This window comes from Saccostrea cucullata, unplaced genomic scaffold, assembly GCF_032062105.1.
Source record: "Saccostrea cucullata isolate Sc308-1 unplaced genomic scaffold, CSIRO_AGI_Scuc_v1 ctg4233, whole genome shotgun sequence".
NCBI lineage: Eukaryota > Metazoa > Mollusca > Bivalvia > Ostreida > Ostreidae > Saccostrea > Saccostrea cuccullata.
The window spans coordinates 18,241-30,735 of record NW_026936610.1 but is presented as its reverse complement, the minus strand read 5'-3'; the positions used below and the strand labels follow the sequence as shown (position 1 = coordinate 30,735).

General features: G+C 33.7%; 2 long non-coding RNA genes across 3 annotated transcripts; both read left to right on the top strand.

Moving 5' to 3' along the window:
* Positions 1-677: 677 nt before the first annotated feature.
* LOC134245924 (uncharacterized) lies at positions 678-2,050 on the top strand. The gene is made up of 4 exons (XR_009987548.1): positions 678-788; positions 956-1,067; positions 1,345-1,485; positions 1,677-2,050. It is a non-coding gene; the product is annotated as an uncharacterized LOC134245924 (long non-coding RNA).
* A 6,029-nt stretch (positions 2,051-8,079) lies between these two features.
* LOC134245923 (uncharacterized) lies at positions 8,080-11,378 on the top strand. 2 transcript variants are annotated; one of them, XR_009987547.1, is made up of 5 exons: positions 8,080-8,882; positions 10,062-10,172; positions 10,338-10,449; positions 10,704-10,844; positions 11,020-11,378. It is a non-coding gene; the product is annotated as an uncharacterized LOC134245923 (long non-coding RNA). The 2 variants fall into 2 exon arrangements; XR_009987546.1 differs by lacking the exon at positions 8,080-8,882 and adding an exon at positions 9,014-9,216.
* The last annotated feature ends 1,117 nt before the right edge of the window (positions 11,379-12,495 follow it).

Sequence of the window (12,495 nt, the reverse complement as noted above, 5' to 3'; positions counted from 1 at the left end):
AATGAGGAAAAAACATAAATATGACAGAGGAAATTCGGACAGCAATAATTATTATAGTTTATGGCCCAAACTCTTATCGTTTCTTTATATGAAGCAAAGCTGTTCTGTCGCTATAATATTTTATTATTTAAGAGTTGTGTTGCTTATATTTTGTGAGAAAAGAAAAAAATGGTCATTGTGTTAAAAATTGAGGTATTTCTCAAGAAACACTGAGGGGCCACTAGCATGAAAGGTAGGTCATTGACTTAGTTATTTGAAATTGAAATTTAACACAAGAATCATAGATGTACAATGTGCAATAGGTGGTATTTCGTTCTAATCAGTGTAATTTTTAGTCATCTGAGAAATGGTATAATTATACTTCTTGGTAAGACATATAAAACTCGGAAAAATATTTTAGCGTCCATGAACAGAATGCTTTAGAGAATGTCATGTGAACGCCTGGATAATGTGATTTGCACATAGGCAGAACAATGGTAGATGTTCAATAAAATCAGAGAGGGATACTTTAAAAAATAATAAACACTAAAAAATAATAAACACTGTAACCTTTTTTTATTTGTTTTATGTAAGTTATTCAATTAGTTCGCGAACTTTTTGATCACCTCATAAAATTCGATTATTTTTTTTTCTATTGATAATACGTTGTTCAGTAAATAGTCTTATGTATGTTTTAAATACTTTTAGAGAGAATAAGGATGCCGATTTATGTGCAATTGCTATCGTCAGCCTTTGGATTGATTTTATGCATCGTTGCCACGGCCTTACCTGGATTCTACACTGAAAAGGTAGCTGAAACCTTTAGGAAAGATTATAACTTTATTGGTTTCTAAATTCATAATTGAAAAATTAAATGAGAAAAAAAGGAATCATCGTTTGTTGTGTGACAATCAAAGTTAAACAATCATGTATTTTTATAATAATACAGGATTTTTTTTATTTTGTAATGTCGTAGACAGGCCAATTGAGCATCTTTTACGGCAGGTTTTGTGTAAACGATAAATGCTCGACAAGTTCTTACGTTGCTCGTAATGAGGAACATAATACTGACGGGGAGTATTAACTCGGTAAATAAATTTCTATTTCTCTCTCTCTCTCTCTCTCTCTCTCTCTCTCTCTCTCTCTCTCTCTTTGTGTGTGTGTGTGTGTGTGTCTCGCGGCTATGCAAATCAAAGAACTTACTTTTGATGCTGATTAAATTCTCGCAGCGGTATCCTATACTACATGGTCATTAAGAATAGAAGTGAGATACATTTATTTGGACATAAGTTCTTAGAGGACCGTTACCAATAAACGTTGTAATAAAATTAATTTTATTTATAACATAACTGCCCTTACCTTCAGCAATGATAGATGTGCAGATAGAAAGTCTCCTTGCTGTCGTTTTTGGGGGAGTCGGATGGTTGATTCTTTTTTGGAATACCAAGAGGAAAGCGTCGATTCCATCAAAGTTTGTGACTGGGGGAATTTTACTACTTGTGGCAGGTGAAAACTTTGTACCTTACCGCTGATGTGCTATAAAATTTGATAGCAGTTAATAGAATATTATCTATTCAATGAAAAAGAAATAAATGTGAATGTGGATCAAAACGTTGTGGTAAAATCAATACCATGTTTAGGCTATAGTTTAAAAAATAAATATAATTTGTCTTACGTTAGCTTTTTTTCGTTCATAGTTACATCTGAGTTCGCTGTCTTGCTTCGATTTATCGCCACAAACGAATCCAGAAAAGCATCAAAAGGAGAAAACAGCTCTATTGGAGTGCCATACTCACTAATATTTGTCGGTTTCGGTATTGTATTCATTCTTTTTGAAGTTGTAAGGAGCTTTAGCCTCCATATCAGCCAGGAAGGAACTAATCACCAGATGGTGGGTGGAGTGGAGTTGAATAACAATGAAAACAATATCTAGAGTAAATCGACATCATGCTTAGTATTGATACAGGCGCATACCATATATGAATTAAGGATGATTTATATTGCATATTATATACGCACTATGTGTTCTAATCTTAATCCACTCATTACCTTCAAATAAAATTACAATTTAAAACAAGAGGCCCAGGGGCCACAGCGCTCACCTGAGCACATCGGGCTTGAATTTATCCCCCCCCCCTCCAGGCGTTCATCATTTGAACAAATTAGAATCTACACTACCTGAGGATGATTCCATATAAATATCACTAATCATAGCTTTGAAGTACTTGAAAAGAAGATTTTAAAAATTTTCCCTATATATCCCTATGTAAAACTTGGGTCGGCCATTTTGGCCCCACCCTAGCCCCGGGGGTCATGATTTGAACAAACTTGAATCTACACTACCTGAGGATGATTCCACATGAGTTTCATCTTTCCTGGCCCAGTGGTTCTCGAGAAGAAGATTTTTTAAAGATTTTTCTAATATATTCCTATGTAAAACAAGGGTCGGCCATTTTGGCCCCCCCTTGCCCCGGGGGTCATGATTTGAACAAACTTGAATCTGCACTACCTGAGGATGATTCCACATGAGTTTCATCTTTCCTGGCCCAGTGGTTCTCGAGAAGAAGATTTTTAAAGATTTTTCTAATATATTCCTATGTAAAACAAGGGTCGGCCATTTTGGCCCCACCTTTGCCCCGGGGGTCATGTTTTGAACAAACTTGAATCTACACTACCTGAGGATGATTCCACATGAGTTTCATCTTTCCTGGCCCAGTGGTTCTCGAGAAGAAGATTTTTAAAGAATTTTCCTATATATTCCTATGTAAAACTTGGGTCGGCCATTTTGGCCCCCCCCCTTGCCCCAGGGGTCATGATTTGAACAAACTTGCATCTACACTACCTGAGGATGATTCCACATGAGTTTCATCTTTCCTGGCCTAGTGGTTCTGGAGAAGAAGATTTTTAAAGATTTTTCTAATATATTCCTATGTAAAACTTGGGTTGGCCATTTTGGCCCCACCCTTGCCCCGGGGGTCATGATTTGAACAAACTTGAATCTACACTACCTGAGGATGATTCCACATGAGTTTCATCTTTCCTGGCCCAGTGGTTCTGGAGAAGAAGATTTTTAAAGATTTTTCCTATATATTCCTATGTAAAACTTGGGTCAGCCATTTTGGCCCTACCCTTGCCCCGGGGGTCATGATATGAACAAACTTGAATCTACACTACCTGAGAATGTTTCGACATGAGTTTCATCTTTCCTGGCCCAGCGGTTCTGGAGAAGAAGATTTTTTAAAAATACCATTAATATTTTACAAATTCATGTTTATCTCCCCTTGGAAAAGGGCGCGGCCCTTCATTTGAACAAACTTGAATCCCCTTCACCCAAGGATACTCTGTGCCAAGTTTGGTTGAAATTGGCCCAGTGGTTCTTGAGAAGAAGATGTAAATGTGAAAAAGTTTACAACGACGACAACAACAACAACGACAACGACAACGACGACAAACGACGGACAAATTTTGAACAGAAAAGCTCACTTGAGCCTTCGGCTCAGGTGAGCTAAAAACACACCATTTGGACAAGGCAACAACATGTAGCAGCTTTACTGTATTATGTACATAACATATGTAAAATATGAAAATCAATCTTAATGTACATGTAGATGTTGGAGTGAATAAATAAAGATGGAATTTTAACTTTTATTGTGCTCTACGTGTCTTCATAAACTACCATTGCAACCAATATTCACGTAGGAATGTTAATTCGGCGAATTTACACATTTTTTGTAATATCATATATGCAACGCTGCTATAACGGAAAAGTCTTGTAAAAAAAATTTTTTGCTATCATTAGCGATTCTATAGTCTTCATGTGACGTATATAAATGGTAACATATGCCTTAATAAAAAAGTTAAAAGTTCAACACTACCCGGGAGATAATTAATTTCTATTTGTAATAATAGTTATGTAAAATAATCTCTGTACAATAAAAAGTGCTACTAGAATCCTACTCTCCTATCAGTCTACAGAGATAATTATTCAACACTTTCGGATGAAACCCTACCAAATTTTTTTACATTTTGTACAGAAGATTGAAAAAAAATCACCAAATCCTGTGAACCATACGATTCTAGCAGCACTTTCCAAAAATTGTAGAATAAGGAATTTTTAATAGGAATAAAATTTATGTTCAAAGTATGCGGCGTAGTGTTGAACTTTTGCATCTTTTTTGTTGCGAACGACAGAGGAAAGGCTGGTCGGGAGGAAAACATACTGTCTGCTTTCATTTTATGAAGAAATTGAAGAAATATTAGCATACCTTATTCATAAGTTTTATTACCGCATGAATCACACACAATAATCATGCTAAATGCTTTCACGCCTTTTAACCTCCAAATTCTTGTGTTACTGATCAAGTTATGACGTCACGGGTTTGGTATTTAACCCCCGTGACAAAATACATAGATATTTATACCACCCAGAAACGACAAGATTGTGTCTACATTAATTTGGGTCTACTGAAAACTATCTATAGGCAAGAAGAATATCTGGTTGTAGCCTTGACATACCCGCGTACCTCTTATATCGCCTTGCTAACGAGACTCTAAAGAACCACGTGATTTTCGAATGAAAATGTTGCAATTCCGAACAAGTCATTCATTATCACTCAAAGTAGAAATTGATTTCTGTCTAATTCGTCCCTCAAACGAAAGAAATCATATTATTCACATATGTAGTGATTTCAGGCAATTGATCTCGGTCATATTGAATACTGTAAAACGAGAAAATTTGGCGCATACGTATTTTAGCGCAAACGCAAGTGGGAATGCATTAGCGCAAATAATTAAATTTTAGTGCTTTACACTTGTCATTAAAATATATAAATGTGATATTGTTTTTTATCCTCGCCCGTATTTGACTTTTTGGTTAGTCAAGCAAACACTCAAGTATATAAGTCAACTTTACCGTCGTGTTGCAATCACATGGACGTGGCACAATGTTAATTTTATTGTAATTTTAAAAGAAATAGAGTATTTACGCAATTTATTCATAATCAAAGAAGGCCATGCATTGAAAGAAAATAACTCTGATAAACGGAACTGGGAAATCATACAGGCACGTGGCATCGTTTTTGAAAGTGGGGGGGGGGGCAACTAGAGATTTTTTTTTCTTACCTGAAAAGGCTGACAAGCAAAAAAAATTTAAATTTCTCCAAACTCGAAAACTATTTCATGTGTTTGTGTGTGTATGGGGGGGGGGGGGGTGATAGTGGCCAACTTTTTTCAAGGTAAAGTTCCTTTTACTTCCTATCTTTTTGCTACATTTCCTTGATATCACTATACTGTTGTCAAAAGTGGGGGGCCAACCATCCTTTCAATGGTCATTCTCCATAGTGAAGGTAATGTTGGCAAAAAAAGTGGGGGGGGGGGGGCAGGCCCCCTGCCCCCCCCCCCCCCCGGTTGCTACTTCCCTGTCATAATTAGGTATGTCTGCAAGCTCAATCGCCATGCTTGATTAAATTGTTTATCTCGAGGCGATGGATGATTGACACGCCGAGAAGCCAAACTTTGACGGTACTAATATTAGGTATCGGGTAACAACTAACAATAGTTTAATCAAATTATAATTTGGCAGAACTTTCTCGATCGATGCTACCATGTACACTGCTAGTATGTATATAAAAAAAATCCAAAGCCCCTTCGACATTACGTAGTCGCGCGTTCCGGTATACATGTACTTTTGTGAAAGCTTTGAACACACACAAAAAATAATATTTAGAAATCTGTTAGAGCACAACAAATTTTAGCGTTCAGGGGCTCTTGCGCCAAAGGCGCTAAAATTAGTATTGCGCAAAATATTCTCGTTTTACAGTATGACATCGTTTACTTATTTACTCAAAAATCTAGATGTGATGACGTGACAGTGGTGTCTGCATAAAAGTAGATTCTTAGTTTATTGCGATTAAATGCAAAAATTATTGCGATTAAACACAAAACGCAATAAGTATTGCGTTTATTCGCAAAAGTATTGCGTTTAAACGCAAAACATTATTGCGATTAATCGCAATGTTTTGCGTTTAAACGCAATAATTATTGCGATTAAACGCAACGTTTTGCGTTTAAACGCAATAATTATTGCGATTAAACGCAATAAAAAATATTTCTCTCTGCGAATTGGCCTCAACTGACGTCCGTAAGTTTAAACTCTCTATCAATAATTATTGTATTGACAAAAAAATTATTAAAATTATGGTAAGCAATGGAATGTTAATTTTCTTGTTGATAACTCGCACATTTTGTCATCAATTATTTGTGTAAATACATAAATATTTCAACTTACATATGTTATTATTTAGTCATGTATAAATGTCTATACTACATTTTAAAGTAGTTTTTAATGTTCCAAATTGTCTGAAATAAAACAAATTGATTGATGGAATGTTTAGTTATGTAAAAAATATCAAACAAAAGTTGTTTTTTTTAGTACGTGAGGACGAGGTAACAATCAAAGTCACTATTCCTGTCCATGAGTCGAATTATATATTTGGTATTTTCATCTTTCTTTGATTTTCAGGGGGTAACTCTTGCTCATGAGTTTACGGCTAAAATAAGATCTTTCATTCATAAAGCATCCGAATTATCGCCTGAACCAATAGATCTAAAGATTTTTATTAAAATCTATGCATTAGGATATTATGAATCAGCCTAAAGTTCAAAGGTCTGCCTTTGAAGCTATGCAGAAAAACAAGAAAAAGTGCATTGGTTTGAGCGATCCTTACACTTTCCTAACATAAATTTATAGGCCAGATTTTTTGAAAATTTATAATTATAGACCAAATCAGAAGCTGTATAATATCCTAATGCATAATTTAGCTGTATTTCAAACTCGATTTTGAAAGATTCAGACATGGCTTTCTTTCTTTTTTCGATAATTTGGAGAATTAAAAAAAACTCCTCTACTGTTACATGTATATGACTGAGAAGAAACAAACATGTATTTTTATTTCTGCCATTTTTTGATATGTTATTTCATTAAAATGGTAGAAGACACGTTATTTCATTAAAATCTCAGACTGTTCTTAGGCGGTTTAACTCTAGATAATTTTAACAGGTTTAAAGACATGCATTTAAAAACCGAACAGTTGTCCAAATTAACAATTTATATTGATACAAATTTGTACTGTTAAATCCTCTTTTTAACTGCGCAGTACAGAAATTTGCCTACAATAAAGGATCGAATTACCAGGTAAATAAATAATTCTTGAGATTCTTGCGCTCTCCTGGCTAAGTGAAGGTAAATAATTCTCGAGATTCTTATGCTTACCTGGTCAAGCAATTTTTTCTACGATTTATCTCTCCCCTTATATAGCAGCACTCTTGTTACACGTTGTCCAAGAAATATAATGACTGGTTTATTTGTAGCGTATATTTGTGTCCCAGTTACATGTAAATAATGTTTTGTATACGATTTTATAGTACTACTAGTGAACTTTTGTGAGGAGCGTTGACTTTTACAGTTTACGGTTTACTTTTACCTCAGGACAATGTATGGAAGCTCTTCTACGATATTAATGTTTACTCAGCAATTAATTACTTGAAAATATTTTTTTTTATTTTAAATCACAAATATATTGCCCTTGAAGGGGCATAAATACGGACCCCTGGAAATTCCACGAGTGGGAGTAGGTGTCTGGGAAAAGTAGGCATCCCCTATCGACCGATCCCACCCACCGTGGACCATGTATTGAGTATAAAAACAGAGGTTTAACAATTGATATGAAAAAAGTCAGACAAAATACGATCCATTGATAGGTCTCATTTGCATACAAGTTCATTTTAACGACCACAGATTTAACGAAATGCCGGCGTTTAAGGAGGTTGTTGAAATCCCTGTCACGCCAACTTATCAGTTTGTAGACTGCTCTTATTAAAAAAACGATCGTACATGGAACAGTTCCTTGAGTATTGAATACAGTGAGATGTACACACCATATGTAGGTGATAGCGGGATATAACTACCTACGGTAGGTAAGGACAGTTAAAGATGGAAGAATTGAAGATTTCTCTTTTGTTACACAGTTTAGTTGTTAGTAAGCCCTTTTCGTTTAAAGTCAGAAAAACATACGAATATGAGGCAGATGTGTCAGACACAGTGATGTCTTTAATTGCAAGATCACTGGAATATCGAACATGAATAAAAGTAACTATTGTTAACTGATATGACATCGTCAATATATCTTATTGTTGAGTAGAAGGTCGAAATCTGTGTTTTCTTCTTCTCATGTAAATTTGAAATAAATGCTGCTTCAAAGGAATATGAAAGTTAGCTACTAAAGACGCACACTCAACAAGGCCAACAGTTGTTGGAAGATCTTTCCACCTAAGACTACATAAATCTTGTCAATGAGGAACTCCAGCATGCTTTTAATATCATCTCCAGAGTACTTGTGTAGAACTAGAGTGATCTTTAACAAAACAATTTGGTTGATGACCAAACAAATTATAAGAAAAATACCTACCTACATTTTTACCGAAGAAGCAGTTATCAATGATATCAATTTTTTTTTTTCGATTTCACTTGAATGATGGTTGTATGAAGAAGGATATGTTGATAATGAACAGTATTCAATATCAAAGTCCATAAAACAATACAAAATAGGAGCAGAGCAAACATGGACCTCCGAAACATCAGAGGTAGGATAATTGTATAAAGTGTAAGGAAGTCGTACCTTTTGATGTCACCTACTCTCAATAAAAATTAATCAATTCCCTTTTATCTTGTTTTCGGACAAAGGAATACATAATAAAAAAGATCATAAGGGGTGGATTATGAACTTTCTTGAGAGGGGAGATAACATATCCAGTCATAAAACTCCAGGGTAGAGACTTTCTGAAAAGGAAAATTCATAAAAAAAATCTTCAGATACAGCAGAGTGTCTTAAATCCCGTTTTCAATGGTTCAATAGTGCAAGTATTTTGTTTTCATCTTTATACACTAGCACCATTATCACCAGACTTCTTGATAGAAAGCTTGTATGATCAGGTGAGCTATAATTGTGAGGGACCCCTCTTTTAAAACGGTTTAAACTACGCAAAATAACCTATAACAACACCCGCTGAAAAGTCGAGTCTACAAATATATATAACTTTTGAGAATTTTAATTTATGGATAATACCATTTTATTTACAAATACAGAGCTAGGGATATATCACGTCGTTTTCTTTTATATTATACATCAATATAAACTGCAGTTTCATATTACACATCCGTCCTGAAGAGCTCTCGTACAGGTAGGTCAATACACATTTTATTTTTAAACAAACATTAGTAACGTTCTTACACGAAAGAAAGTTTTAATTCGAAAAGTAAAATAGATTTAATGACATACATGAAAAGTGGAATTGGTTTTCAGTATATATCAAGATCGACTGCATTATGACATAAAAAAAAAATATACTCTTTACAATTGTATCGTCGAGCCTAGGTACTTTCTGCTTCTTACTTTAAAGGATATTTTCTTTACTTATTCTGGTAACTTAAAGGCAATCAAATGGAAAATTTCTAATTAATGAACTTTTCAAAAACTAATCATTTTTAATTACTATTGTGAATTTCTTTTTAAAAGAAAACACTGTTTGGCATATCCTTCATCAATATAGTTGTTTCTCTTTTAGAATTTGTCTGAATATTTTGTTTGGATTTGAGAAGAAAAGAAAAAAGGGAAAGAAAATAAAGGTTTCTTTATGCATGAAAATATAGTATTGGGTTAATAACTTTTTGACTGGGTTGGAACCACCACCCTCTCCTTTTAGAAAAAGGAATCCCGCATCCACGCCTTTTCTCAACTTTATTTTTATCAGTCATTTACATGAATATGGTGTTCTTCTTTTTATGATATTCAATCAGTATTTCGGAAAATGTATTGTCTTGAAAAGCCTTTTTTTTTGGGGGGGGGGGGGTATTAGTTTCATAATTACCTTTCCGAATTCCTCAATTTTATCATAAAATCAATTTTAGATGGAAAAAGAAAAAATATTGCAGAAACAGCAAAAATATGTATAATTATGCATGAACTATGATCTTTAAAATACGATGATATATTTGTTGTTTACATTATTGTCTTACGTTTATTTAGATACTTTAAGAAAGAACAAGGATGACATTTTATGTGGAATTGCTATCGTCAGCCTTTGGTTTGATTTTATTCGTCGTTGCCATGGCCTTACCTGGATTCATAACTGAAGAGGTAACTGTAACCTTTTTGAAAGATTATATGTTATAATTGATTAATTGAAAATTCAATAACAGAAAAAAATCTTTTTTTGAGAGAGAGAGTCAATCAAAGGAAATAGTCATGAATTGTTATGATATAAATATGGGAATTTACTTAGTGTATTATGCAATGCTTTAGAGTATCAAAATGGGCATCTTTTACGCCAGGATGTGTGTTCCCAATCAATGTTCAACAAGCTCTTACGTAGATCTGGATGAGAAGAATGAAACCAAAGGGCAGCTTTAGCTCTGTAAATCAATCAATCTCTCTCTCTCTCTCTCTCTCTCTCTCTCTCTCTCTCTCTCTCTCTCTCTCTCTCTCTCTCTCTCTCTCTCTCATTTTTAAAGGCTTTGTTCATAGTTATTTAATTAATCTCCGATATCTGAAAAAGGGATTGTAAATAATGTCTGATGGAGGAGGTACATATATATGTGGAATATTATGGATGTCCTAGACAAGAAACCCTCACAAAACAGTGTTTAAAATAACCATACTTTTCTTCAGCAATGATAGATATGCAGATAGAGAGTCTCCTTGCTGTCGTCCTTGGGGGAGTCGGATGGTTGATTCTTTTTTGGAATACCAAGAGGAAAGTGTCGATTCCATCGACGTTTGTGATTGGGGGAATTTTACTACTTGTGGCAGGTAATGACTTTTTACCTTAATACTGATTTATTTGATATCAGTAAATAGCTGTAGAACATTAATCTATCAAATAAAGAAAACCAAAAATATGTTGTGTCATCAAAACGTTGAAATCAATCCTTATTATTGTATGCTTAAAACAAAATTATTTTTAAAAATATGTTTTCATCTATAGTTACATCTGAGTTCGCTGTCTTGCTTCAATTTATCGCCACGAACGTATCCAGAAAAGCATCACAAGGGAAAGACAGCACTCTCGGAGTTCCATACTCATTAATACTTGTCGCCTTTGGTATTTTATTCATGCTTGTTGCTGTTATAAGGAGCTTTATGTTCTTTATCAGAAATGAACATAATGAAGATAAAACGAAGACTTATCAACAGACAGGGGATGAACCAGGGAGAAATATCAAAACAAAATATAAAACTAGAGCTTAAAGCTAAAAGACATCATCCTTAAAATATGTTAAGAATTAAAGTTTGCTATATTAGAATATGTTATTATGATATTTTTTTAAGTAATTTATATCTTTATGATCAATTAGACGTACATTAAGTACTAGTATTTTACATTGTTTCAAAACTTAAATCGTCTGTACAATCAAATATATATACATTATTATTTAAGAAAACAATATTGTACGTAGAAAAACATCTCATTTTGTGTGTTGGATGAGGGGATGGATAAAACCATACAATGAAACATATAACGCTTTCAGTGTTCGTGCAGAATCACTGAAGCAAACGGTTTGGTTTAATCAATTTTTTTTCAAGATTGTAGTTTCTAAATTAAGAAACATTCAGAGATAACGAAAAAGAGGATAGGACACCAAGAGATAGATAGGCAAACGTACTTCAAATATTAGGATATAAAGTTTTTAAAATTGCATCTTTTAGCTGTGTTATTAATGAAAGGATTTTGCCACCTAAAATAATCTAGTCTCTTTTTTATATTTCACGAAAGAGGGTTAGGATTGCTTAATCCAATCTCCTTTTTTCTATCGTCTTCCAATCATTTGAATTTTTAGTTGATGTAGTTTATGCTTAAAACAAGGTACGGTTTCAAATATTGCCTTGTGATTTTCTTAAAAAATGAAACTGATGTAAAATTTGAAAACTCATGCTTTGAAATTCCATGCGGAAAAATCAAGCAGATCATTTTCCTCACACACATTTCTAAATGCTTATTGTGGTGAACATGCATATTTTCCTTTATTTTCTGAAGAAGTTGAGGAAGATACCAATTTTCAATGCAATTTTCTGTCAGATAATATTGTTTCCAGGTATCGACCACAAAGATTTTGAGATATGTGAACTTTAAATGAATTTTACAACATATCTAAAAAATAAAAATTAAAGCTGAATATGACGTATCTGATCTAAGAATAAAAATACAAGAGTAGGTTTAGATTAAGATGATATTTGTTATTAACGTTCAATTAAATTCAAATTTTCACCAATTTTGAACTTAATTATCCCCACGTTTCTTTAGTTAAATTGATTTTAAACTGTGTCTGCTACTCAATTTCGAGCCTGAAATAAATCGGTTATTGTTGTAAAATTGTGATTTCTATAAACCGCTATTGATTTATATTGTGTACAAGTAATTTGCAGGAAAGTCCTATCTTGATATAAAGAAATAAAACTGATA